This window comes from Medicago sativa, chromosome 7, assembly GCF_051527215.1.
Source record: "Medicago sativa cultivar Bolivia chromosome 7, Bolivia_mono, whole genome shotgun sequence".
NCBI classification, from domain to species: Eukaryota; Viridiplantae; Streptophyta; class Magnoliopsida; order Fabales; family Fabaceae; genus Medicago; species Medicago sativa.
In genome coordinates, this window is record NC_140755.1 from 7,710,451 (window position 1) to 7,734,517 (window position 24,067).

General features: G+C 31.3%; 1 pseudogene; it reads left to right on the plus strand.

Moving 5' to 3' along the window:
* Positions 1-12,169: 12,169 nt before the first annotated feature.
* Positions 12,170-22,133, plus strand: LOC146903938 (large ribosomal subunit protein eL38z/eL38y pseudogene; annotated as a pseudogene).
* The last annotated feature ends 1,934 nt before the right edge of the window (positions 22,134-24,067 follow it).

Consider the following 24,067-nt stretch of genomic DNA (forward strand, 5'->3'; position numbering starts at 1 on the left):
TATTACGATTTCTTTACACTATTCATTGTTATCTTTTTTTTTTTTGAAGGGCTTATCATCCTTGTATCTTTATTTCTATTAACCTTTTTTATTTTTATTTTTCTTAGAAGAACCTAAAGAAAATTGATTTATAAAGAGCACCAAGGATAATGAATGGACGATTGGACCCAAAATTATAAAAGAACATATGCTACTAAACGAAAGCAAAACAAAAATGGTAAAACACCCGATACAAGAATATTAGCAGCATTTTGTCAGCAAAAAAAAATAGCAGCATGAACTCAAGAATCATACATACGATCCACCAATGAAAGAGTAGCCAATATAACGAAAATGGTAAGTAATTAACCAAGAGAAGAAAGAATAAATTATTTCTAAAATTAAAAAAAAATAGCAGCATGAACTCAAGAATCATACATACGATCCACCAATGAAAGAGTAGCCAATATAACGAAAATGGTAAGTAATTAACCAAGAGAAGAAAGAATAAATTATATCTAAAATTAAAACTTGGCTCATTTGATCAAACATTTGAGAATTTAATGAATTGATGAGAGACGTTAGATTAAAGTTGGATTAATGGTTAGGATTTGGTGTCAAATTTAATTTGACACCTTGGTGTCATTTGATCCTATCCCATATATATATATATATATATATATATATATATTGGGTTTGCTAGGATACACCCATTAGTTTTTATTAAGGTGTGTTTTAGCAAAGATATAACTAAAAAGTTGTTAAATACACCTTAAGATGAATGTTGCTAAAACACTCCTTCTAAAAAATAAGTGGGTGTATGTTAGCAACTTCTATAGGCATTTGCTAGAATACACCCACTTATTTTTTAGAAGGTGTGTTTTAGCAAGTTATAACTAAAAAGTAGTTAAATACACCTTAAGGTGTAGCTTGCTAAAACACTCCCGCATAAAAACTAGTGGGTGTGTTCTAGCAAATCCCTATATATATATATATATATATATATATGGTAGAGGTGAGATTGTTGGTGACAGAATGAATCTGAAGCCATGAAGCCACAGTAAATGAAATCACAACTTTCATTGTTGGAGAAAAAACTACGATGAGGAAGGGAAAAGAATGAGCCGTGTTCCAGGATCCAATTTATTTATATAATAAGATTTGATGTAAGTTTAAAGACTTACACCTGATGTCAATAGATCTTGATTTATATATATATATATATATATATATATATATATATATATATATATATATATATATATAAAAGAGTAAGATAAAAATTAATTATAACTTAACTATCAAAGTTATTCTTTTAGGTGGTGGAGTTGGAAAAAATGTGTGATATATCTGAAATTCAGGTCATATGTTGATATCGTCTAATATACGAGATAAGGATAAACTATATATATAAAAAATTCCATCTTATTTAATTTTTTCCTTGCGAACATCTTAGAGTACAATATCATAACTTCAAGGTCCATAAAATTTGGAAAAGTAAAACAAAAAATACAATTATTTAGTGCATGCACAAAAACCAAATTACAGCTCCTCGAATATTCCAACATAAAGTATAATCTACAATTCTTTTGCTAGAGCAGGAACTCATTTATCTACGTGGGCGCTGTTGACAGATGCCTTTACGGCACCTAGCAATATAATTTCTCACTTGTAGACAATCTTTATCTGTTATGCAAGTTCGAGAACGTGGTAAAAAAGCAGAATGACATACTATTATGACAAGAAATATTGAAATAAATAGAATCAAAACATAAACAAACTTCATATTTTCAGCCATATTTTTCGCTCTATGCATCTAAAAAATAGGATAAGATTTAATATATTTATAGTGTACAAAATTTATGCTCTGATAAAAATAATTAAATAGTTTGGGTATTTCAAAAATTTTAAAAACCCTTCATAAAATTATAATCATAAGTCTCTTTAGTACATTAGTGCGTTGTGTTTGTCCTTTCCACACTTAGAAAGAAGCTCAAATAATAAACTTGATAATCATAAGAATTGAATATTATGTAGCTAACTTTTAGGTGTACTATAACCTTCAAAAAAAGGTTCATTGCTTATTTATCCTTTCATGATAGTAAAGGGGAAAAAAAAATTTAACCATCGTAAAATTATCTACGGATATAATGTACCATTGGCAATGAGACCATATTTATGTACAAGTATAATGTATGTACAATATTATTTTTTTAAATTTAATCATTGGATCATAAAGAATCTGAGATATTTCTTAAAATCATGTGTCTGAATAGTGGAAGTTCTTTTATACATGGGATAACATGATTACGAAAATTAAATAGGAAAGGCATATGATATGGTAAAAAGCTTCTATAGAACCAGTGAAACCCAACAAATTTGCAATCAAATGCTGGGAAACAGAGCCTGTGTAAATAGTAGACTTGCTTAGATTAATAATTGTCATTGTGCTTGAGCATATATAACAAAACAATTCTTGAGAATATTCATATTAGCAAGAGTACCTTTACAAAAAATCAATAAATCATATGCATGCATCACATGAGAGGGGACTAAGGAACCTCTACGAACTCTAATAATAAAAAGCTCACCTTCTTGCACTAACTTAAGAATACCTCTAACAAGAATACCATTTGGACAAATGTTATTGTTAGGAATGTAATCATCAATAATACATTGTTTATACAATTGTTCTTATTATTATAAAAATGCCTTCAGAAAAATTAACAAAGAGTTTCTCAATTTCATCAAGATCATCCATCCACTAGAATATCTTCAGGAATCTCTTGTAATAGATTTTTTTGTGCATTTAATCTTGTCTATTTTGTAAAAGAATGTAGTATTTTTTCCTTCTGATTAAACAAATGGACTATAAAAATTATGGTTCCTAAAATGATACATATTAGACAACATAAGATGGCGACCACCCTAGTATGATAGTGTCTCCCTTGCACGACCCTATTATTGACTATAAGCCATTAAGGTTGATATTTTCAATATCTACTAGATTATGTTTTCATTGAGGCATTAATTATTGATACTCAGCTGTAATATGGCCTCTAGGGTTAATATAAATAAGGTCACTTTTTAGTTTCTACATGTATCCTCGTCTTTGAAATATATAAATTGTGAGTTTCTTATTTAAGAATTAGAGATATGATTCTCTTTTGGTTTTTGAGCAATTTTAGAATTAGAGCAATGTTCCAAATTTGGAATTAAGTCTGAGTGAGAGAATCAAGGAAAGTTTGAGTTTTCTAATGGGGTTCTTAGTTCAAAAGCGCTGCCACCATCAAAACTCTAATTTGCCACCATTTTTTTTTCTAAAAACTAACGCTTTCTCTTTCCCTTTCACTTCACATCTCTTGTTGCATCTGCTTGTCGTTTTTAGGTGCCCATGTCTTCAAAATCTTGATTAAATTTGAATATATATATATATATATATATATATATATATATATATATATATATATATATATATAGGGATAGGATCAAATGACACCAAGGTGTCAAATTAAATTTGACACCAAATCCTAACCATTAATCCAACACTGATCCAATGTCTCTCATCAATTCATTAAATGTTCACATACTTGATCAAATGATGCAAATTTTAATTTTAGAAATAAAATATTCTTTCTTCTCTTGGTTAAGTATTAACTAAAATTATATGATAGTATTATTATGGTTTCGTTACATTATTCACTGCCATCTTTTTTGAAGGGCTTATCATCTTTATTTCTTTATTCATATTAACCTTTTTTATTTTTTATTTTTCTTACAAGAACCCAAAGAAAATTGATTTATAAAGAGTGCCTGAGATAATGAATGAACGATTGGTTTCAAAATTAAAAAGAACATATGCTACTAAACGAAAGCAAAGCACAAATGCTAAAACACACGACACAATAATATTAGCAGCATTTTGTCAAAAAAAAAAATTAGCACCATGAACTCAAGAATAATACCATACAACAAATGAAAGCGTAGCCAATATAAACATGATACAAAGATAAGCATACAAAAATTAGTAATTAGAATCTCTAAAAAATAGTAGGGAGAAATCAAATGACAATCATCTATCTATTGATGCAAAATATAACAAAAATGGGAACTAATCAACCAAGAAAAGAAAGAATATATTATTTCTAAAATTAAAATTTGGATCAATTCATCAAGCATGTGAGCATTTAATGAATTGATAAGAGACGTTGGATTAATGTTGGATTAATGGTTTGGTGTCAAATTTAATTTGACACCTTGGTGTCATTTGATCCTATCCCATATATATATATATATATATATATATATATATATATATATATATATTGAAAAAAGAGTAAGATAAAAATTAATTTTAACTTAACAATTAAAGTGAGTCTTAGGTGGTGGAGTTGGAAAAAATGTGTGATATGTATGAAATTCAGGCTATGGTGATACCGTCAAATATACGAGATAAGGATACACTATATATAAAACAATTTTCCGCTAAATTTCATTTCGTTGCTAAAATCTTAGAGTGTAAAATCATAAATTCAAGGTCCACAAAATTTGGAAAAGAAAAAAGAAAATACAATTATTTTGTGCATGCACGAAAACCAAATGACAGCTCCTCCAATATTATAGCATAAAGTATAGTCTACCATTCTTTTGCTAGAGTAGGAACTCATTCATCTCAGTGTGCTATATTGGCAGTTGCCTTTACGACACCTAGGAATATATTTTCTCACTCTTGGACAATCTTTTTCGGTTATACAAGGTCGAGAGTTTGTTAAATAAGCAGAATCACATACTATTATGACAAGAAATATGGAAATAACTAGAATCAAAACATAAACAAACTTCAAAGTTTCAGCCATATTTTTCTCTCTTTGAATCTAAAAAATAGGATAAGATTTGATATATTTTTGGTGTATAAAATTTATTCTCTCATAAAAATAGTTAATAGTTTAGGTTATTTAAAAAAACCTTCATAAAATTATAATACTTAATAAATGTCCCTTGAGTATATCAGTGCGTTGTGTTTGTCCTTTTCACACTTAGAAAGAAGTTCAAATAACAAACTTGATAATATAAGAATTTCGTTTTATTTAACTAACTTTTCGGTGTACTTTTTCCTTCAACCTTTCGAGACGTGAAAGGGAAAAACTATATTTTTAAGCAACGTAAAATTATCTACGGATATAATGCATCGTTGGTATAAGACCATATTTATGCACAACTTCAATGTATGTAGGATCGATTTATTTTTTTATTTAATCATTGAATCATAAAGAATCAGAGACATTTGCTAAAATCGTGTGTCTGAATAGTACCACGAAATATTTTTTATACATGGGATGACATAATTAAGAGAATTAATTAGAAAAGGAATGTGATATGCTGAGAAGCTTCTATAGAACCTAGAGAGAAACCCAAAAAGTTTGCAATCAAATGCTCCCAACTTTGAGAAATAGAGCCTTTGAAAATAATAGACTTGCTTAGATTAATAATTTGTCATGATGCTTGAGCATACATGTCAAAACAATTCTTGAAAATATTCATATTAGCAAAAGTAGCTTTACAGAAAATCATTAAATCTGTTGTGAATTCTGTCAAAATCCAAACTTCACATCAATGAAATTTAGATTCGTGGAGCAAGTATCAATGACAACCAATAACCAAAATAACTACAATGGAATCAAAGAATAAACAAGATAAAGAGAGTAGAGGAAAAATAACAACACCAAGAAATGTTTACCCAGTTCGGTCCAACAATGACCTACTATGGGGGAGATATTAATCTCTCAAATCTACTATCAATGAGTTCTTTACAAAGAGATACAAAAGAGTTACAAGAAATTAGCTTCAACAAGCTCACAAAGAACAAACTCTAATTTATACCTTTTTCCCAATCTTACCAAAGAACAAGATACTCAATGATTTCACTCTCCCAAAATGTTTACAATTGTTTCCCAACTCTAGAATCTAACCATAAAAGAGAACCAACTCTTAGCTTTGATTTCCTAAGGATCTTCTCTTTTGGTTTCACAAGACTCACCCAAGTTGCTCACAAATTGACTCTCCACTCGTGTGTTTTCCAATCCCATTAATCTCTCCCCAAAAGGCACCAACCCTTTCCCAAAAGCCCCCTCTTTTGGTTCTTCAAGATTCACATCTTGAAGCTTTGAACCTCACCCAAAGACCCTTAACCTTTAGTATCTAAAACCCTAAAAGTTCCCTCCTTTGCTTTCCATGAGATATATTCACCAAGCTTTTTCAACAAATGGGTCATGGAGTGCTTAAATAGTGTTTTAGATCTGTCAAAATCATGTCATGATTTACCAAATCTTATCACGATTTATCTTCCAAAAACACACCGACAGCCTCAAAATCATGACATGGTGCCAAAATCGTATCATGATTTCAGACTTCAGGCACACTAATTTTGAGTCATTTCTCAACAGAATCATATGCATACATCACGTCGACTAAGGAACCTCTCTACGACCTCTAATCAAAAAAAGTTCACCATCTTCCACTAGCTTAATAATACATCTAATAAGGACCTCCTTGACTATATAAAATGGTAGATGGGACAAGGGATCACCTTTCTTAACCCCTCTTTAACAGGGAAAAAAAACTATCAAATTTACCTTTAACCGGTATTAACAACCTAGAGGCATGCAAGATAGTACTAATCTAGTGGAAAAATTTATCATCAAAACTGAAGCAATTCAGCAAGTAGAAATATCCAATCTGATGTCTCAAAGGCCTTCCAAATGTAAATTTTTAGAACTTTTATTATGCATGTTAACTGATAACTTCAAAAGTCAGACAAATGCCATCACTAATGTTTCTGCTTTGATTAAATCCCCTATAGGCTGCTATAGTGAGTATATATATTTTTAGGCATGATAGAAGCAAGTCCATAGGCTAACAATTGTGTGAAAATATTGAATTTGAATTTTGCCAAGGTTATTGGTCTACAATGTTCCATATTAGTGGCTTCAATATACTTTTAGGAATCAAAACCACATTGTTGGAATCGTAGTTATGAAGTTGACTATCTATTTTAAAAAGTGAGAAACTGCATTGAAGACATTAGTTACAGTGTCTCCTTATTTTTCAAAGAATAAGGCTCCCAAACCATTTAGAGTTGGTACTCCTTCCCTATTGATGTCAAAAAATGCGTTCATAATGTTGTCAACAATGTTTAGAATGTAATAATCAATGATACATTGTCAATACAATTGATACTTTTGTTAAAAATGCCTTCAGGAAAGTTAACAACGATTTCTCAATTTCATCTGGATCATCCACTAGATTATATATCTTCCTGAATCTCTTGTATTAATTTTACTTGTGCATACTTGACTATTTTGTGAAAGAATGTAGTATTTCTTTCCTCCTAATTAAACAAATGGACTCTAAAATTCTGGTTCCTAAAATGATACATATTGGACAACATAACATGGCATAATATGGTGACCACCCTAGTATGCTAGTGTCTCCCTTGCACCATCCTATTATTTTTTTTGCACCATCCTATTATTGACTCTAAGCCATTATGTTTGACATTTTAAATATCTACAAGATTAGTTATTGATACTATTTCAGCTGCAATCTGGCCTTTAATTAGGATTGCTGCAAATAAGGCCACTTCCTGCATGTATTCTCATTTCTAATCATTGAAATATATAATATTGTGAGTTTCGCACTTAAGAATTAGAGATTGAATTCTCTCTTGGTTTCTAAGCCATTTTGACATCAGGTACCAAATTCGAAGTTCAGTTTGTGTGACTTGAAGTCACTCAAAGTAAAGGTGCACCGATGCGCATCCATAACTGATGCAATAGTGGGCTTTTTGCTTCAAAACTCACCATCAGCAAACGTTGACATCATAGATTGATTAAGGTTAGATGTGCATTCGACTTTTTAACAGAATTTTTTGGTTTGGTAAATTTGTTTGCATACTTCGGTTTTTGTGTTTCTGTTTCCCTCAATGTATGTGTCTATAACTTACTTTCAGTAGATAAATTACAAAACCCTTGTTTAGAGTAACAAATTGTACATGTATACTAACATTACATGATACTATTCCGCACCACTTAAATAGATGTTATATTGAAAAGATTGGATTGCTTTAATTGACTGAAATAAGAAAGAGACATTTTAACAAATTAAAGGGTGACATGGATGAATGTTTTTTTTATGTATACTAACATTACATGACATAAAGCATTTATCCATGTCACCCTGAATTTTCAACGGTCAAAAACATCCAATTAGAAAGAACTAAGAAAGAGACATTTATTTTGTTCTATTTCTAGCTAGTTGCTTATTCCATGCTACCAACGGAACATTTGACCTCACAAGATTTTGCAACATTTTTAGATCTAAGACTTGAAACCTTCAATAAGCACCCAAAATTGGCCTAATGCAAATATTAACTTCTTTAAATTGTATTATTGGTTTGAAGTATCCATCCGTTTTGCCAATAATTATATCTGCCAGAAAATTGGCTAACCACCTTTAATGAATTCCTTGCAACCATGTTTTTTAATCTAAAATATTCGAATTTGAGACTATACTTAAAAGATTCAGGCTCAATTCCACCCAAACAAACATGTTACGGATTTCACTATAAATTAATAATGTTAGGACCGGAGAAATTTATTAATTTAGAGAGTTATTAATTTATCGATAAATTAATAATTATTAATTTAAAGAGTTTTTAAGTAATTATACTGTACATACCAAACAAAAAGACAAATTAGTCTATGCCTCTTAGAATTACGTTGCACCGAACCTTGGGACTCAACGTAAATTAGTAACTACTGTGTTCATATGCATTGGAAATCAATAATGACTTTTGAAGTACAGTAAATGTAAACAAGAGGAACAAATGTGTTCAATGTATTCATAATATATTTTTTTCAGTTTCTATGAATTATTAATTTATGATTTTCTTGGGACCGAAAATTATAAAGGGATCTCCCGAAAAATTATTATCTTATTATTTTATCGATTTTTTCAATTTTTTACATTGGCCCAAGTCGGGACTGGACAAATTTATTATTTTAGAGAGTTTATTAATTTACCGAGTATTAATTCAAAGAGTTTCTACTGTATATAAATTTTAATTTAACAGGGACCAACACATACTTTTAGTCCATGTAAAATGAAAATTTGCTTAATTAAACTTTTTAATTCTCTCAATGGTTTTTAAAATTTTTTATTCTCTCAATGGTTGGGAAAATACTGTGATATATCTGAAATTTAGGCCAAGTTGATATCGTCAAATATACTATAGATAAGGATACATTATAAATAAAACAATTTTCCGCTTTATTGCATTTTGTTGCCAACATCTTAGAGTACAAAATTATAACTTCAAGGTACATAAAATTGGAAAAAGAAAAAAGAAAATACAATATTTGGTGCATGCATAAAAACCAATGACAACTCCTCGAATATTCAATCATAAAGTATAATCTACGATTCTTTTGCTAGAGCAGAAACTCATTCATCTCACTGGGCTTTGTAGGCACTGGCCTTTACGACACCTAGCAATATAATTTCTCACTTGTCGACAATCTTTATCTGTTATACAATTTCGAGAAGTTGGTAAAAAAGCAAAATCACATACTATTATAGCATTACATATTGAAATAAATAAAATCAAAACGTAAACAAACTTCAGACTTTCAGCCATATTCTTTTCACTTTTTGCATCTAAAAAATAGTATAAGTTATGATATATTTACAGTGTATTAAAATTTATGCTCTCATAAAAATAATTAAATAGTTTAGGCATTTTTAAAATTTTAAAAACCCTTCATAAAATTATAACAATAAATGTCTCTTAGAGTATATTAGTGTGGTGTTTTTGTCCTTTTCACACCCAGAAAGAAGTTCAAATACTCAACTTGATAATATAAAAATTTAATTTTATGTAACTAACTTTTTGGGGGTACTTTTTTCTTAAAAAAAAAAAAAAATTCATAACTTTTTCAACCTTTCGTGACAGTAAAGGGAAAAAAATATATTTTTGACCATCGTAAAATTATCTATGGATATAATGTACGGTTGGTATGAGACCATATTTATGCACAAGTAAAATGTATGTAGGATCGATTTATTTTCCTATTTAATCGTTGGATCATAAAGATTGTGAGACATTTCCTAAAATAGTGTGTCTGGATAGTACGTATGACATAAGATCTTTTATACATAGGATTAAATAATTAAGAGAATTAATTAGAAAACGCATATGATATTCTAAGAAGCTTCTATAGAATCTATAGAGAAACCCAACAAACTTTCAATCAAATGCTCCCATCGTTGAGAAAAAGAGCCTGTGTATATAGTAGACTTGCTTAGATTAATAATTTGCCATGGTGCTTGAGCATATATATTAAAACAAATCTTGAAAATATTCATGTTAGCAAGTGTAACTTTACCGAAAATCATTAAATCATATGCATACATCACTTGAGAGGGGACTAAGGAACCTCTACGACCTCTAATCAAAAAATCTCACCATCTTCCACCTGCTTAAGATGGGACAAGGGATCAACTTTCTTAACCCCTTTACCTTTAACCAGTATTAACTACCATCCACTTGGGTTGGTCTAATGGTATTGACTTAAGATCTAGGAACGTGCTTTTCCTCGAGGTCTCAAATTCGATTCTCCACGTTGTCAATTTGGATGAGCTAATTTACCTTCTTCAAAAAAAAAAAAAGCAGTATTAACAACCTAGAGGCATGCAAAATAGTACTAATCTAGTTACAAAATTAATCATCAAAAGCAATTCAACAAGTAGAAATTTCCAATTTGATCTGTCAAAGGCCTTCCGAATCTTAAATCCCCTCTGGTGAGTATATATACTTTTAGGTATGATATAAGCAAGTCTATTATAGGCTAACAATTGTGTGAGAATATTGAATTTGAATTTTGTCAAGGTTATAGGTCTAAAACAATGTTCCATATTAGTGGCTTGAAGACTTTTAGGAATCAAAAGCACATTGTTGGAATTATAGTTAGGAAGTAACCTATCAATTTTGAAGAAGTGAGAAACTGCATTGAAGACATTAGTTCTCACAATGTCTCCCCATATCTCTCAAAGAATAAGGCTCCCAAACCATTTGAAATTGGTGCTCTCAAAGCATTACGTTCATAATGTTGTCCACATATTTATCAAAGTATAAGGTTCCCAAACCATTTGGAGTTGGTGCTCCTTCTCTATTGATATCAAATATTGCTTGCTTTACTTCTTCGCAACTGGGGAGATTAGTAGGCATTGCATTCATAATGTTGTCAACAATGTTAAGAATGTAATCATCAATAATACATTGTGTATACAATTGTTCCTATTATAAAAAATGCCTTCAGAAAAGTTAACAAAGAGTTTCTCAATTTCATCTGGCTCATCCACTAGATTATCTTCATGAATCTCTTGTAATAAAATTTATTTGTGCATTTAATCTTGGCTATTTTGTGAAAGAATGTAGTATTTCTTTCCTCCTGATTAAATAAACGGACTCTAAAAAGTCTGGTTCCTAAAATGATACATATCAGACAACATAATATGGCGACCACCCAGTGGCGGAGCTGGAAATAATCTGGAGGGTGGGCCGATTTTCTGGAAATTTATATTTTTTTTATGGAAGGTGTAAATTTAAATTTTTTTTTTAATTAATTCGAGGGACTATTAATTTTTTTTTTCTATAGAACATAATTTAAATCGATGTCTTAAGAATATTTTAATATAATTATCATATAATTTTTACTTTATTACACATATACTTTTAATTGAAAAATAATTGTGCATTATTTATTGTTGAGCGATATAATATTCAAAATCAAATTATCTTACTACAAAGAAAGTTGTTGTCCAAATGGTAAAGAACTTGTTGTTTCAAGTGCTTGTGCACCAGATCAAACCCCACCCGTACATTTTTTTTTTGTGTAGTAAATCTTTAAAAAAAAGAAAAAGGATAAGAAATTAAAAAGAATGGAAGGCAGGAGGGAGTCGAAGAACTCTGAACAAGACAAGAATGGAAGGCAGGAGGGAGTCGAACTCTGAAACTCTGAAACTCTGAACATTTTTTTTTTTGTGTAGTAAATCTTTAAAAAAAAGAAAAAGGATAAGAAATTAAAAAGAATGGAAGGCAGGAGGGAGTCGAAGAACTCTGAACAAGACAAGAATGGAAGGCAGGAGGGAGTCGAACTCTGAAACTCTGAACAACTCTGAAACTCTGAACAAGAACAAGCTGGTACAAAACATCTCACCTAAACCGCTGGAACATACTTGCAAACTTGTTATGTTAGACGCAACAGATTATATATATAATATATTTTCATATTCTAATATGTGTATATACCTATTAAAAATGATTGTTTTTAGGGTTGCGGTGGGTCGTGGCCCACCTTGGCCCATAGGCAGCTCCGCCTCTACGACCACCCTAGCATGATAGTGTCTCCCTTGTACCACCCTATGTTTGACATTTTCAATATCTACAAGATTATGTTTTAATTGATGGATTAGTTATTGATACTATTTCAGCTGCAATATGGCCTTTAATTAGGATTGCTACAAACAAGGTCACTTCCTGCAAGTATTCTCATTTCTCATCATTGAAATATAAAAAATGGTGAGTTTCTCATTTAAGAATTAGGGATTGAATTGTCTCTTGGTTTCTAAGCCATTTGGGAATCAGAGCATGGTTCCAAATTCGTAGTTCAGTTTGTGTGACTTGAAGTCACTCAAAGTAAAGGTGCACCGATGCGCATCCATAACTGATGCAATAGTAGGCTTTTGCTTCAAAACTCACCATCAGCAAATGTTGACATCATATATTGATTAGGGTTAGATGTGCATTCAACTTTTTAACAGAATTTTTTGGTTTCGTAAATTTGTTTGCATCCTTCGGTTTTTGTGTTTTTGTTTCCCACAATGTCTGTGTCTATAACTTACTTTCAGTAAATAAATTACAAAACCCTTGTTTAGAGTAACAAATTGTACATGTATACTAATGTTACATGATTCCCTAAAAAAAAAAAAAATTCTATTCTGTCACAACTTGTTTCCCACTTCAATTTGTTTGAAATTGTGCCCTTCCTTGAGCTGCATTTGATTTCAACACCTTAAAACAACTTCTTTATGAACATACATAGTTGGAGGGGAGATGGAAAAAGTTTACAACCATTGTTATAATATAAGTTTTAACCTGCAAGTGTATACGAATTCGTAGAGTAAGATCATGTGCCAACCTATTTCATGTCACTCAATAAATATGATTTTTTTTTTCTTTTAGCATTGATAGCGTCCCTACAACGAGCAAGACATTGTCGAACGAAAAGGTCCCTGAAGACAGACGAAGCACGGAGCAAGAAGTATGCAGCCTCATTTGACCTTGCAAGAAGAGCGTTCCTCAGCACTAGTTGACTCATTTGCAAGGTCAGGTTTGGTGAAGCAGTCGATCAGCCCTAACGATGCAGTAACGTGCATGGCCCCCGAGAGCGAGTTGTTGCATGAGTCGTCTTTGCCCCGCGTTGGGCGAAGGAAGAAGAAGGAGGCGTAAACAGTCATCAGAAACAACCTTGAGCACTTCAACGACTTCATATAGTCATTGGTGGAGTTTTGCAGACACCCTAAAAGATATCAAGTCTCTGAAACTCGAGGCATCAATCTTTTTGGCGATGAAGATTTGGAGCTCTGGGGGAAACACTTCCATGGTACAAAGTTAATGTTTTTTCCTTGCAAGAGAAGGGAAAATACAAAGGGAGAAGGTTTGTTGGAAAAGCAGCTTTTTATAATGACAAACGTGGTTAATGGGACTATCTCGTCATCTTCAATTTCTTCGTAGTTGCCATGTGGATAAAAGAAGGTAAAGATGCCTTGGGATTGGAGATAATTAATTGTCTTGAGAGGCATAAAACCTTTGAAATCTTGTAGTGAAAGGCAATCCAATGATGAGGATAAGAAATTGCAAAGGAAGTGAATATGAAGAGTTCAATCAATGACAAATGGCGCATTAGAGTCATAAATAATTTTCTAGGTGGTTTCCAAGTGAAGAAATGTGGCCCACTCAAAGTCTAAAATGATCAAGGGGGCAAAAACTCAAAAGATCATGTTTGTAGTATAATGAGTGGGGTGACATCATTCTTTTCAAAATAACATTATTAAAAAATGCCAATGTTCTCCTCTCTTGAGTCATATCATCGAAAATGGCATTTTTAGGGGGCATTTTGTTAGCCTCTAAACTCAACAGGCTCATTTAATATGGTCAACATTTGTTTGACCTTTAACTTTGTAGGAATCGAATGCTTTCTCATCTCAAGTTGAGGATTTTGACAAGATAACAAGTTAGCTCGCGTGATTTGAAGTTCGAAAGAACAAAGACGAAGGAAGATCGCGTCGCAGCCAAGCAATGAAGGCGGGAAAACACGATTTCAAGCTTGGAAACGGTTTCCTTAGTGGAAACGTGGGGCAAACGGTTGCCCAAGATGGAGGAAGTATTGATCAAGGGATTAGTGGTTCACTAGTTAATTAGTTATTTTAGTATAAATAAGTGTTTCCAAGCCGGAAAATGGGTCGCAAATCATTTATAGAATTCTACAACACTCAAACTACCATCGTCTAGGGAAACGAGTTATTCAAAATGTATGTAAAATGATTTGTAGACCACCTTTATTTTAATGCAATACATTTTACCTTTCCTTTAAGTTTACGTGCTTAAAGCCTTTATCTTTTCTTTTTTACTTTATATTGCTTTTATTTGCAATCTCAAACCTGTCGAGAGACGGTGCCTTTTGTTTACAAACCCGTTCTGCTCTCTAAGTAACCTGAGTCCATCTCGTGACTCTTTTTAAAACCTTTTTTCAATCAAAACCTTTGCACAACATGCTCCTGAGATCTCTAGTTCGATCTCGCTTGTAATAATCATAACTAGCCTGTAGTTTGCCGAAAACACAGGCAAATAATCATATAATCACAGGGTGTGTGATTGAGTGGAAATGAGATGGGATCTCAGATCTAGGAGTTCTTATGTTAAAGTCAGTACGGGTAGATCCTACGTCTTAAATTGTAAACTTGGAGTTTGCTAAAAACTTAGAATAAGGACTACACCAGTAGATTTTCTTCCTGGCTTGGTAGCCCCAGAGTAGATGTGTTTGTCAGCGAACTGGGTTATCAACTTAGTTGTGCCTTTTACGTTTCTGTCATTTTCTTTTACCTTGTGATGTTTGTTTTTCTCGATTTAAAAGTTTAAACATTAATCTAAACATTCCCGGTGTTGAAACATTGCATAGAACATTATATTAATAAGGTGTCAGAATTTCAAATAGAACCGCTCAATCCTCAATTCTGAGCAGCAAGTGGCAAATATAGAACTTAAATTAGCATCAAATTATTTTTGTTAGTTCTATCTACTTCTTTTCATTTTGATTTTTTTGATTGGGAAATGGATGTTGGCTTAAATAAGTTTTATGGTTGTATGAACTAACAACTAAATTATACAACATTTTTGTTAGTTCTTCCTCGTACTGATTGTGTTTGTTCATCCATTTTAAAATAAAACAACTTCAATTCTCAATCATATCTTTTAGAAGAAGTCGTAAGTAAGTTGAATGACGAGACTATGAATGTAAGACAACATACAATTGAGAAAATACATGGAAATTGAATAAAGAGAGCAGATTGAGTCATGCACCCCCATAAGAGAGTAAAACTGTAAAGAATTAAGCAGTTTAATAAACTGCAAAAATTAACAACCATTGTTTGGAAACCAAAAATTTACTTGACCAAAAAAAAGTTAGAAGTATCTTTTGTATATTTCAATCGTGAAGTTGAAAAGCCATAGATTTAATTTTGTTAGACATGGTTTTTTTTTTTTTTTTTTGTTGAAAATGCTTTTAGACATGATTTAATTTGTCAATTGGTGGTAACAGTAGACTATTGTAAGGTTAGGCGTTGAAAAATGAGGAAGTTGGACTAAAAATCTCCTCACATGATTAACAATATTTTTTTAGTTAAAAGAAGGAAATCATAATCATAATTAATATTGTGTGAATGATTAGTTAGATGAGATCAAGTGATTATATATATAGACACATGTACACACACCAAAAAAAAGAGTAAGATAAAAATTAATTTTTAACTTAATTATTAAAGTGATTCTCTTAGGTGGTGGAGTTGGGAAAATATTGTGATATATCTGAAATTTAGGCCCTGATGATATTTACTAGATAAGGATACAATATAAATAAAACAATTTTCCGCCTTATTACATTTTGTTGCCAACATCTTAGAGTACAAAATTATAACTTCAAGGTGCATAAAATTGGAAAAAGAAAAAAAGAAAATACAATATTTGGTGCATGCATAAAAACCAATGACAACTCCTCGAATATTCAATCATAAAGTATAATCTACGATTCTTTTGCTAGAGCAGAAACTCATTCATCTCACTGGGCTCTGTAGGCACTGGCCTTTACGACACCTAACAATATAATTTCTCACTTGTCGACAATCTTTATCTGTTATACAATTTCGAGAAGTTGGTAAAAAAGCAAAATCACATACTATTATGACATTAAATATTGAAATAAATAAAATCAAAACGTATACAAACTTTAGACTTTCAGCCATATTCTTTTCACTCTTTGCATCTAAAAAATAGTATAAGTTATGATATATTTATAGTGTATTTAAATTTATGCTCTCATAAAAATAATTAAATAGTTTAGGCGGTTTTAAAAATCCTTCATAAAATTATAACAATAAATGTTTCTTAGAGTATATCAGTCTGTTGTTTTTGTCCTTTTCACACCCAGAAAGAAGTTCAAATACTCAACTTGATAATATAAGAATTTTATTTTATTTAACAAACTTTTTGGGTGTACTTTTTTCATAAAAAATAACTTTTTCAACCATTCGTGATAGTAAAGGGAAAAAATATATTTTTTACCATCGTAAAATTATCTACGGATATAATGTACCGTTGGTATATGACCATATTCAAGCATAAGTAAAATGTATGTAGGATCAATTTATTTTCTTATTTAATCGTTGGATCATAAAGATTGTGACACATTTGCTAAAATCGTGTGTTTGGATAGTACGTATGACATAAGTTCTTTTATACATAGGATTAAATAATTAAGAGAATTAATTAGAAAACGCATATGATATTCTAAGAAGCTTCTATAGAATCTAGAGAGAAACCCAACAAATTTTCAATCAAATGCTCCCATCTTTGAGAAAAAGAGCCTGTGTATATAGTAGACTTGCTTAGATTAATAATTTGCCATGGTGCTTGAGCATATATATTAAAACAATTCTTGAAAATATTCATGTTAGCAAGTGTAACTTTACAGAAAATCATTAAATCATATGCATACATCACTTGAGAGGGGACTACGGAACCTCTACGACCTCTAATAAAAAAATCTCACCATCTTCCACTAGCTTAAGATGGGAAAAGGGATCACCTTTCTTAACCCCGCTTTAACAGGGAAAAAACTAGCAAATTTACCTTTAACCGGTATTAACAACTACCCACTTGGGTTCGCCTAATGGTATTGGTTTGGAATCTGGGAGTGTACTTCTCTCAAGGTCCTTGATTCGACTCTCCCCGATGTAAATTTGGGTGAGCTAATTTACCTTCTTCAAAAAAAAAAAAAACAGTATTAACAACCTAGAAGTATGCAAAATAGTACTAATCTAGTTGCAAAATTTATCATTAAAACTGAAGCAATTCAACAAGTAGAAATTTCCAATCTGATGTGTCAAAGGCCTTCCGAATGTTAAATCCCCTCTGGTGAGTATATATACTTTTAGGTATGATATAAGCAAGTCTATTATAGGCTAACAATTGTGTGAGAATATTGAATTTGAATTTTGTCAAGGTTATAGGTCTACAACAATGTTCCATATTAGTGGCTTGAAGACTTTTAGGAATCAAAAGCACATTGTTGGAAGAGCAATGCTATTTATCAAGAAAGATTTTATCAAGAAATTGTCCCGAAATTAATGTTAGCCAATAAAATCTCAGTCTGGCCGGAAATCATGGGGTGGTGGGTGTTATGTATTTTTTTTTTATGAAACTTTAATAAATAAGATTAAAATCTAAGGGTGATTATTCTGCCATGTCATTCTTGAATTCATCAAGAAAATCCATTCTTGATATCTAGCATTTTCCTTGTTGGAATTATAGTTAGGAAGTAACCTATCAATTTTGAAGTGAGAAACTGCATTGAAGACATTAGTTCTCACAATGTCTCCCCATATCTCTCAAAGAATAAGGCTCCCAAACCATTTGAAATTGGTGCTCTCAAAGCATTACGTTCATAATGTTGTCCACATATTTATCAAAGTATAAGGTTCCCAAACCATTTGGAGTTGGTGCTCCTTCTCTATTGATATCAAATATTGCTTGCTTTACTTCTTCGCAACTGGGGAGATTAGTAGGCATTGCATTCATAATGTTGTCAACAATGTTAAGAATGTAATCATCAATATTACATTGTCTATACAATTGTTCCTATTATTAAAAATGCCTTCAGAAAACTTAACAAAGAGTTTCTCAATTTCATCTGGATCATCCACTAGAGTATCTTCATGAATCTCTTGTGATAAATTTATTTGTGCTTTTAATCTTGGCTATTTTGTGAAAGAATGTAGTATTTCTTTCCTGCTGATTAATTAAACAAATGGACTCTAAAATTCTGGTTCCTATAAAATGATACATATGAGACAACATAACATGGCATAATATGGCGACCTCCCTAGTATGCTAGTGTCTCTCTTGCACCACCCTATTGTTGACTCTAAGCCATTATGTTTGACATTTCCAATATCTACAAGATTATGTTTTAATTGATGGATTAGTTATTGATACTATTTCAGCAGCAATATGGCATTTAATTAGGATTGCCACAAACAAGGTCACTTCCCGCATGTATTCTCATTTCTCATCATTGAAATATAAAAAATTATGAGTTTCTCATTTAAGAATTAGAGATTGATTTCTCTCTTGATTTCTAAGCCATTTTGGCATCAGAGCGAGGTTCCAAATTCATAGTTTAGTTTGTGTGACTTGAAGTCACTCAAAGTAAAGGTGCACCGATGCACATCCATAACTGATGCAATAGTGGGCTTTTTCTTCAAAAGTCATCCCTCAACAAACGTTGACATCATAGATTGATTAAGGTTAGATGTGCATTTGATAGGATAAAACCGCAAGTGCACGGTCCTACCGAAGTAGTAAAAAATAGAGTATCGTTCTGACAGGGAGTTGTTTAATTTAACTAACTTTTAGAAGATGATTAGAAGAAAGTTCAGTTGAAAAGGTTTGATTTTTAACGGAAGAAAATAATAATAAAAAGAGCCTTGGCATTATTGGTTCATCGTAATAACGAATCCTTCACAAACAAACCCTAAACCTTAAACTTTATATTTGACCTACTTTTTAAAAACAAGTTTCTCTTTAGCATATATCAAAGCTTCTCTCAAAGTCTGTGAGTGTGTTCCTCTAGCAACCACGCCTATTCTCATGGTTGATTGCTATTAGAATCCTTGAAGAACGTAACTTTATATGTCTCAAGGTTTGCTAGACTATTCTCATGTTTCGGAACCCTTGTCTAATTTCACTTGTTCCAATATCAAAGCTCCGCGTTCTCTTTATGAATTAATATTTGAGATGATGAATTAACAATTATTAAACCCTCCGCATTCGCTTCTTAGTTTGATAATTGTTAATTCATTATAAAAACGGTGAAATTAGATTAGAAAGTAGATTTATATAAAATTAGGATTTACGTCATTAGACTTATCCAACAATCCCAAGACAAGAAGAGTCTACTCACTCATGTTCATCATAGACATGGAGAAGAAGAAGAAAAGCATAAAGTAAATAACAATAAAGAAATAAAGAAAGAACTTTTATTAAGAAAGACAATTGTCACTTATTGAATTCCAAGAACAAAAGATGAATTGTAATGATATAGCTAGCTACTCTATTTATAGTCTTATGTCGACTTAAAACCTAAGCAACTAATCATTAGAATGTTCCACAAGAAACCACGGGCTTTTCGGTCAAAATAGGTAGCTTGTTTCCGAAGCAAAAGCAGCAAAAGAGAACCCTGAAGCTTGGCACAACCGTGCTGCTGGTGGCACGGGCCGTGCCTCCTCTCTGACTTCGGGAGTGACATATTTTTATCCCATATTTCATATTTTCATCTCGAATCAGCTTCTAATCCTCTTTCTTTTGCTCTAAGACACAATCTATCAAACATTCGTTCCTAAAATATAATAATATGCAATTGAATTAAAATAGTTCTAAAAGGAAAAATAAATTTAAATAAAATAAACTTAAATCTAAATAAAACGAAATCAAATATTATATTAAAACTACTAATTATTGACTCATCAGCATTCTACGTTTTAACAAAAAAATTAGGTTTGGTAAATTTGTTTGCATCCTTCAGTTTTTGTGTTTCTGTTTCCCACAATGTCTGTGTCTATAACTTACTTTCAGTAGATAAATTACAAAACCCCTGTTTAGAGTAACAAATTGTACATGTATACTAGCGTTACATGATTCCCTCAAAAAAAAAAAATGATTCTATTATGTCACAACTTGTTTCCCACTTCAACTTGTCTGAAATTGTGCCCTTCCTTGAGCTGCATTTGATTTCAACACCTTAAAACAACTTGTTTATGAACATAAATAGTTAGAGGGGAGATGGAAAAAGTTTACAACCATTGTTATAATATAAGTTTTAAGCTGCAAGTCTATACGAATTTGTAGAGTAAGATCATGTGCAAACTTATTTTATGCCACTCAATAAATATTATCTTTTTTTATATTTTTTATTCACTCTAGGGCTGACAATGAACCGAACCAACTCGAATATAGTTCGGAACTCGACTAGACAAATAACTCGTTGAGTTCGGTTCATGAGCTGAAAATTATGCTCGTTAACTAAATAAGTTGAACTTAAGCTATACATAGTTCAGCTCGTTTGGTTCATGAGTTGGCTCATATATATATATAATTCTCTTAATTCTTTTCTCTAGATTTTTTCTCAATATATCTATAATGGCAGCCATTGATTTTCTTAATTATTTGATATTGATTGATAAAACTAAATCGAGATATGTGATTTTGATGAATTTTTCTGAATTTTGAATTAAATACTTGTAATGTTAGGTTTTAGAATTGAAATGTTAGTGTGTTTGTCAATGAAGATTATGAGATCTTGCTGTTGTTTGATACTTTGACTTTGTTAATGACTTTTTCGGTGGATTTAGTTTTGTTACTTAGTTGCTTTGATTTAGTTTTATCAATCAATATGATTCCCTAAATATACATGTTTGACGGTCATATAGACAATTTTCCTTGGAAAACAACTTAAACTGTACAATATCTTGGAGTGCATACTGAGATTTTCGCAGACATAGGCTTATGTTTTTACTTTTAAATATACCATGAAGATGAAGCTCCAAGGATAAGTTTGGTTATAGCATCCATAGCTACTTCCTCTGCTATTGTAGTTGCTACATCACGTGATTCAATCACTAAAACATCTACATGCTACACCTTTCTTTGCTCACACAAACTATTAGGAGCATTAGGAGCGTTCCGATTGTGATTTTTGTGGAGGAAGAGGAAATAGCAGCGAAGACAAAAATTGCCTAAGCAAATTAATGGGATTAAGGACTTCCTGCTTACTGCTAGGACAAGCAAAGATATGGTCATGTTCAAGGTTCGATGCTCCAAGTATCTGTGCACACTTTGCGTGTTTGATACTGAGAAAGCTGATAAGTTGAAGCAATCACTTCCTCCACGTTTGAATATGCAAGACTTATAATTCTATCCAGTTAAATGTGTATTGAGTGAAGATCAAGTGTTGCTTTGGAGTCATGATTTACCAATATATTTTTGTATTGTTGTTTTGTTTTTTATTACCGGCTTATGATTCTCATTACAGTAATGCTATACAGCGCGAGAGTTTTCTTGCGAATACCTCAAGAATAAAAAACTGCAGTTGTAATTGAACTCTATTTTCTTGTCGTATTGCAGTAAGCATCATTGATGTAATTACTTTTTAAGATTTTTTTTGTCTTAACTTAGTGATTTATTAATTGAAACGATTTGATACGTACTTGCTGAATTTGTCATCATCTACAAATTTGATTATTTTAATCGTACTTTTTTTTTATAAAAAGTAAGATAAAAATTAATTTTCAACTAAACTATTAAATTGATTATTTTAGATGGTTCGGTTGAAAAAAAGTGTGATATGTCTAGAATGCAAATCATGGCGATACTTTCAAATTTATGAGATAAGAAGACATCTATAAATAAAATTATTTGATGTCTTATTTCATATCATTGCAATCATCTTAGAGTATAAAATCATAACTTTAAAAATACAATTATTTGGTACATACGCAAATACTAAATGACAGCTTCACGGATATTCTAGCATACAATATATTGTACAATTCTTTTGCTAGAGCAAAAACTCGTTCATCTCACCCAGCTACTTATACAATAGCCTTTCCGACATCTACCTATATAATTTTGCGTGTTTGGACAATCTTTATCTGTTATACAAGAACGAGAAAAAGGTAAATACGTGGAATCACACACTATTAAGACAAGAAATATGGAAATAAATATAATCAACACATAAACAAACTTCAGAGTTTCAGCCATATTTTTCACTCTTTGAATCTAATGTAGGATAAGATTTGATCTATTTATAGTGTATAAAGTTCATGCTCTCATAATCATTAAATTGTTAATTAAACATTTATAAAATTTAAAAATCTCATAATAAACTTATAATAATACTAAATACCTCTTAAGTATATCCATGTGTTGTATTGGTCCTTTTCACTCTAAGAAATGAGTTCAAATCATAAAATTGATAATAATAAGAATTACATTATCAATTTTATTGTGAATGCGAAGAAAAAAGTAAATAAAAGTTATATGTTAAATAATATTCAATTCTAATCATAATCAATTTTATGATTTGAACTCCTTTCCAAGTGCGTAAGGGACAACACAACAATTTGATATATTTAAGAGGTGTTTAGGAAATATTCTAATTTATTGATGTGTTTTTTTTTTTTTTTGTCAAGTAGTCTAGTGGTTAGAAATTTACCACATAAAATGAATAAGTGGGGAATCAGGTTCGAACCCCGACCCCGACATATATAATATGATATCTTTACCAACTAAAAAAAAAGTTATGCTCACGAGGACAAATGATAACCAACATAATTGTAGGTTATTACATTGCATTTATGCCCCATAATCCATTAAAAATAGAGTAATTGCATGGCCTATAACATATAATTAGTGACTATTTAGGAGATTAGGAGTTTAATTAGTGTTTATAGTTGTTTAGTCATTATGAACTAGTAATGCTCGTTGTTGTTTTATGGAATAGATTAAGATTTGCAGTATTGATACAAGACAAGAAGATACAATGTTGATGTTTTGAAGAAGTTAAATTAGTCCATCCAAAGTTAAATTAGTCCATCCAAATTGGTACGGGAGGGAATCATCCAAAATTAAAAATTAAATTAGTCCATCCAAATTGGTACGGGAGGGAATCGAACTTGAGACCAGTATTGATACAAGAAGATACAATGTTGATGTTTTGAAGAAGTTAAATTAGTCCATCCAAAGTTAAATTAGTCCATCCAAATTGGTACGGGAGGGAATCATCCAAAATTAAAAATTATTTTGAAGAAGTTAAATTAGTTCATCCAAAGTTAAATTAGTCCATCCAAATTGGTACGGGAGGGAATCATCCAAAATTAAAAATTAAATTAGTCCATCCAAATTGGTACGGAAGGGAATCGAACTTGAGACCTTGAGGAGGAGCACACTTTCAGGTCTCAAGCCATTACCATCAGTCCAACTCAAGTGGGTTTCAACTCATCTAAAGTTGTCTAATATATATTATAGATAGTGGATTCTCTCTTAGTTCCTCTTTTTGATTATTTCTTGAGTTAAAATAATTACTGTAACAAATCACCATATCAAATCACTTTTCGGTGTGTGCTAAACCACCCTTGC